We start from the raw sequence: 6746 nt of genomic DNA on the forward strand, positions 1-6746 counted from the left end.
GGAATATTTCTTTCCCTTCTTATCTGATTTTTAGGGAGGGGCAGGCCTGTCTCAAGCACTGGGACCTACAGATCAGTGACCCCCTTGGCCCCCATCATCCTGGTTCACTGTTCAGAAAACATGTTAATCACACTGGTGTCGCCTCTAGGTTCCAGGTGGCAAAGGGGAGGGGTTGGGAGCGCACACTTAGACACCAGACTAGTTGCCTTCTGACCCAGGCTCTCCCTCTCCCTGGCTTTGCGGCCTCCGGAACTTCATTCTCCCTGCCTGTTTCCTTATTTGTAAGTGGATGTAAATGCAGTGCCTCTTTCCAGGAGCTACTGTGAAATCAAACAAATTAATATTAGGGCGATCAGCTGCCCTGCTTTGCCCAGGACTGTCCCAGATTTAACGTGGGACGTCCGGCATCCCAGGAAACCTCTGAGTTCCCGGACAGCAAACAGGGAGGGTCACCCTCATTAAAAATCTATACATGACCTACACGTGGTAAGTATGAAACAATATCTTTTTCTAAGAACTTGAACTGGTACCAGTGACATCACTTGCCCAGATAGGCTCCCCAACTTGCCCTCTCTCTCACCCCCTGGCAGGCTCACAACACTGAATGGGGAAAGGGTGGCTGGAGAAGGTCTTTCCAGGCCCCTGTATGAAGCAATCCCTTCCTCCAATGGCCAGGGATGCCTGGAGGGGTCCCCCATCTGGAAACAACCTGTCCTGTGTCCCCTCTTCTGGTGCCAAAGTCTTTCTGCTCCAAACATCCAGCCCTGGGGGGGCCACCCCCGCAGCCCCGGAAGCTCCAGGAGCTGCTGCTCGGCCAGGCCCCCGCCCCTTTCACACTCAGGTAAAACTTTACCCGGAGGCCTTTGGCGGCAGCACTGGGCCCTGAGCTCCCGTTCAGGGTGTGGTAAGTGACCACTGTCACAGCGACATGAATGCTCATATTGAAAAGCCCGGCTTTCTGTCTCCCTCTCTTTCAGGCCAATGTCTTCCCTCTTAAGTCACTGGGCGTCACTCACATATCACCCTGTGCTGAATGCCCCCTAGTCAGGGACCCTTGCTCCCTCTGCCCCTCGCCTCCCACCTGCCCCTCCCCTCCCCCTTTCTCTCGGGTCTCTTTCCTCACCCCCTCCATACTCTCCTTCTTCCCTCTTCCTCCTCCCCAAATTCTCTCCTCTTCCGTCCCCATCCCTTTCCTCTCCTCCCCACCCCCCACCCTCCAGCCCTGCCTGACTTGCCCCATCCCAGGCTCTGGGCAAGGGAAGCTCATGCTCTGGTCCCTGTCACCTGTGCTGTCATCACCAGGATGGGGGATCACAGATGGAGGAGCTGGTTGGTCATTCCTGTGTCTCATCCCCACTGTCTTGGGCACAGGCACGAATGCAGCCCTAAAAGGAAGGAAGGCAACACCAAACAGGGACTCCAAAATGGAAATGAGAAGAGAGCAGACTCATAGTGCCCTAATCTAAGGGATTTTACCCTAAATGCCAGGCCTACTATATGTGTGTCAGTCTGGCTTGTGTTTCTCTGGGGAGAGGAATCAAAGATTCCACCTGCTCCCCAAAATAGATCAAGAACTGCCACTCAGAGGCTCTGCTCATCCCAAGATCGCCCAACAGCCCTGGGAATCCCAAACTAACTCCACACTATGGGTACCAAAGCTGTGGGGCCGGGGCAGATAAACCCTGAGTCTGAATCCTCGGCCCAACAGGCTTCCCTTCCTTCACCCATAGCATTTTCTGCCTTAAGAAGGAGCTTCCCAAAACAGAAACAGGCTCATGGACATAGAAAACAAACTATGCTTACTAGAGGGGGAAAGGGGGCAGGAAGGGGTAAGCTGGGAGTCTGAGATTCGCAGATACTATATATAAATAGATAAACAAGTTTCTACTGTAGAGCACAGGGAACTACATTCAATATCTTGTAGTAACCTATAATGAAAAATAATATGAAAATGAATATATGTTACATATATGAATGACTGAAACATTACACCACAAACTGACACAACATTGTAAACTGACTATACTTCAATTTAAAAAAAGTAAAATATGGGGGAGGATATAGCTCAGTGGTAATGTGCCTAGCATGCACGAAGTCCTGGGTTCCATCTCCAGTGCTACAATTAAATATATATATATGTATATAAATGTGTGTGTGTGTGTGTGTGTGTATATGTATGTATATATATATATAAATAAACCTGATTGCCTCCCCAAACTAAAAAAAAAAGCAAAAAAGAACACACACAAATAAAATAAATTAGCTAACCTTGTTGTTAGCCCAGGAAATTATATTCAATATCTTGTAGTAACCCATAATGAAAAAGAATATGAAAAGGAATATATATATATATATATATATATATATGTATATGTATAACTGAGTCACTAGGCTGTAAACCAGAAATTAATGCAACATTAAAAAACTGACTATATTTCAAAATTAAATTAAATTTTTTAAAAACAGATGCAGCCTCACTGGGACAGCCAGGGACAAAGGAGGCCAGAACCCACCACAGAAAGGGTGCTGCATCACAATCTCAAAGCCAGGAGAAATGGTTGTTTTCTCTGGGGGAGGAAAACAGAAACTTGGGAGGAATGGCGGGGAGTGGCTGTGTGCTATCCTATCTGTGTCAGTGCCCTCTTCCGCCCTGATGCCCATCAGCTACCCTGGGAGCTAAGGAAGCTAAAGATGGGTTCTCCATGACAGTGTCCACTCAGGAAGCACCTCATCTGGCATATGGATTTTAAAGGTGCCTTTTACTTAAAGGTGATCATGTCATCCTTGAGCTGAATTTCCAGGGGCTTTTGTTTTGGTAACAAATGGAGCTGCAAGACACAGGTGGTAAGAAGAGTATGATGTGTACCCGGGCCCCTCAGGGCCACCTGCCAGGTGCATTTCCACAGCGTGACACCAGATGCCCAGGGCAGTCTTGAGACTATGAGCCCCTGTGCACTATGGGAGACAAGGGAGGTACAGGTGAGGCCACTGCTAAGTCTACTCAGCCCAGAATTCACACAGGGCAGGAGGAAAGGTGGGGCTCCACTCACTGCACAGGGCCTGCCCTCCACCTCAAACAGGAGAGGTGCCAGCCACGGACCCACCACAGGACACGGGTGGCCACAGGTGGCTTCCCTAACACAGAGCTAAGGCAGTGGACACAGGCCCATAAAATGCCCTCAAAAGTAGGACTCTAGGGTCAAATGTACCAAAGAAATGCCACTTGATAATATGCCTTTCTTAGATGGGTGCAAGGAAGATTAGCTTATTCAAGGCTCTGAGTAATCCTACAGCCAACCAGCTTAACTCAGAGATTCCCAAACTTACTTGACCAACAGCTGAGTCCCTGTGGGTGCAGAATGACCATCAAAATTCCTGGAAACACTGTCTCCCCCGAGGCATGCTACCAGCCTGACCTCACTCTACTGATAATAACCCCAGGAGGTGAGTGTGAGCATTACCCCATTAGACAGATGAGGACCATGAGGATCTAGAGGAACTTGCACTCAAGGACAGGGATTTATACTCTACCTTTTGAAGAGCGGCGTGCCAAAGAGTTTCTATTCATATTTTAAAACCACTCTGTCCCCTCTATCCCTTGATTGCACCTCTTAAACTCCAAGATGGAGTCTAGTTCCTTCTAGCTTTTCATCCCTTGACATAAGCAATTTCCTCATCCAAAAAGCCAGTTGGAATTTGATTGTTACTTGCAGCCAAAGGATTTCTTACAGACACAGATTTTTAAACAGATTATTATGACACAATGTGACAAGTGCCTTAATCAACATATTCACAGTTTTCTACTGAGACAGAATAAAGAGAGAGAGAGAGAGAGAAAATCAGCTAGCTTGGCTTGTGGGAGGACCACAAAAGGTGATCCTTGAACAAAATCCACAAAGAACGTTTGTTCCCCAAACAGCAAAGTGGGGAATCATGAACCATGACAGGAGCAAAGCACTGTGAAGCATGTGCTAGATGTAATACCTTCAGATACGTCCCTCTGATGAGAAAACAGAGTGAGACAGACAGTGCCCAAGGGGCCATCTCTGCTGATTGGCTGGGCCAGAATTTGAGCCTGGGTCTGTTTTATGTCAAAGCCCCAGTGAGTATCCCCACAGCATGCTGCCTCATCGCCAAACACCCAGCCACAAAATGGACACCTGCTGCCTCTGTGAACAGACACCCCGTCAGTGCCCCAGGGCTGTGACTGTTCCTGTATTTAGTAAGGAGAATCCAATTCTGGTGGTTCCAGAGGCTGTGACAGCAGGAGGAAAGGTCCTAAGAAGCTTCTGAGAGTTCTGCATTTGCACCTAGAAGGTGTCTTCCATAGGCACAAATTCTTTGAGCTTCGAGGGACTGTGAGATCTTCCATTCCAACTATTACTTAAAGAGCTTCTGTGATTTTTATTATATTCTCAATGCCCAAGTTTCACCCCACTCCCATTGAATTTTACTGAATAATTTCAGTGTCTTCATTTAACCCTTTGTGCTGAAAAAAAAAAAAAGGCAGGAAATTTAGAAAAACAAGCCTTATGCTGTAATTCTGCTCCACCACTTGCTAACCTGAGTAACACCTGTCACTCCCAGTTACTTGGTTATTTGATTCTACACAAATTATTTTACAGCTCTTGGCTTCCTCAGCTGGGAAATAAGGGTCATATTCCCAACCTTGTATGACTTGGAGGATTCAATGAGATAATGACTGGTCCACAGAAGGTTCCAGAGGCCTATCAGTTCCTACTTTCAACCCCTACAGTCTTTTCTTCTTACTTTCTCAAAGACTGTGTCAAATCAAAGGCAAACTATCTTCTCAGTTTGACTCATCAGGAGTTCCCCAGACAAGGGCAATGTTAAAAATGGTTAACAACCGATGCCACACAGGCATCATCAATCATGTTACAGATAATCGATCAAAAGCCAAATTACAGTCAAGACTGCTTAAATATTTTTTCTGTTCCTGAGAAAGAAGAGGAATTCTCCCTCCTGACTCTACCCTCCCCACGTAGAAATGACAACTGGCCACCAGGGGAGACAATGACATTGGCACACACAGTTACAAGTTGGGGACAGAGCACAAGCCAAAGAACAATGACAGCTTGAACCAAACCATAAGCTGGGCCAGTACGCACTGGGTACTTGCCATGTGCCAGCACGTGCCCAGCACTACACACGCACGTGCTTCCTTCACGCTCACAACCATCCCACAGAGCATGTGTGACCATTATCTCTATTTTTCAGAGGAGAAAACTCAGATCTAAAGAGGGTAAGCAAATTGCCCAAAGCTACAGGTAGAGGGTAAGTGACAGAGCCAGGACAGCAACATGGGTTTGCCTGATAAATCCTGTGACCATAGCCATCAAGTTCTATCGTCTGACTGTTTCCATGATTAGAAGCTGAGTCTTTTACTTCCCCCCTCCCCACCCCATGGCTGGACATCTGTGTCTTAGGTAACACGAACTCTTCACAGAGGCAGCCCCAATCTCCCATCAATGCCCATGTCTTAGGTCAGGTTCCAAACAGGCAGACCTCAGGACAAGGATTTGGGTGCATGTGACTTATTAGCAAAGTGCACCCAGGAGAAATCAGTAAAGGACAGAGAGAAGCAGGTCAGAGAAGGGCAGGAAGCCACTCAAGGGTGTGATCACAAAGGCCCCACCAAGGGTAGCATTGCCCTGATTCCATAGGGGCAGAAGTTGCATCCCAGGGTGGTCCTGACCCAAGACAGGAGAGCTCCACCAGGAGAATGGTGAGGATGTAAACTGTAGATTCCCAGGAATCTTCTGGCTCTCTGTGCACTTGAGCATAGTGACTCCAGGAGCCTACAGGCAATTCTCCAAAGAAGAGAGAAAAGACACAGGGCTGGCCTTTGAAAACACACCCAGTGGTCTCGGGGGCAGAAGGTTGGGATGAGCAATGAAATATTAAGGGTCCCAAAGAAATTGGGGCAGATCTCAAAGCTGCTGCAGGTGGGGCTGAGGATAGACCCTGTTCTGTTGAAGTCTGTCAGCCGTCATGACCACATCATTTGAGCTGTGCTGGAACAAGGAGGTGGAGAGCAGACAACTTTCAGGCAGAGAGGTCCTGGCTGTGACAGACAAGTATGTCTCCTCTTTCTGAAGAAGTTACGACTCTGGGTCAGGACGGCACATGGGGCTCTTCACTCAGTGAGTGGGTGCTGCAGGACCAGCCAAAGCAGACTGATAAGTGTGGGTGCTTTTAGGCAGGTGCCCTGAGACTGCAGTCAGACTAGGGGGCTGGTATTGTTGACTTTGATTTTACTTTACAAGAAGAATTGGCTTCTATGTCTAGACTGTGGCCTTAAGATGAAACATTCAGGCATCTCTCTTGATGAGTAGTTCTAGATTTCTATGACAAAAGAAATCCTCCATTATTCAAAAAAATAAAAAGACGACAATTCTGGAAAATGGTGTTGCCCAGGGAACGGTGCGTTTCCACGCTGCTGACCTCCAGAGGATAAACTTGCAATATTTTTCCAAGTCCTGGAAACCTCTGATCTACTTTCTGCCCTTTTAAAGCACAATTTTAAAAAGGATCTACCCATGTCAAATAGCCCTATGAAGAGCTCACATGGAGAGCACTAAAGCTTGCTGCCAATAGTCATTTTCATGGAGGAGGCCAAGATGGCAGAGTGGAAGGATGCTCGTAGCTCACCCTCTCCCACAAATACACCAAGACTCACATCCACAGACCCACTCAGCCAACCAGAGCACCTGCGGAACTCCGAC

The sequence above is a fragment of the Camelus dromedarius genome, chromosome 11, assembly GCF_036321535.1.
Source record: "Camelus dromedarius isolate mCamDro1 chromosome 11, mCamDro1.pat, whole genome shotgun sequence".
NCBI classification, from domain to species: domain Eukaryota; kingdom Metazoa; phylum Chordata; class Mammalia; order Artiodactyla; family Camelidae; genus Camelus; species Camelus dromedarius.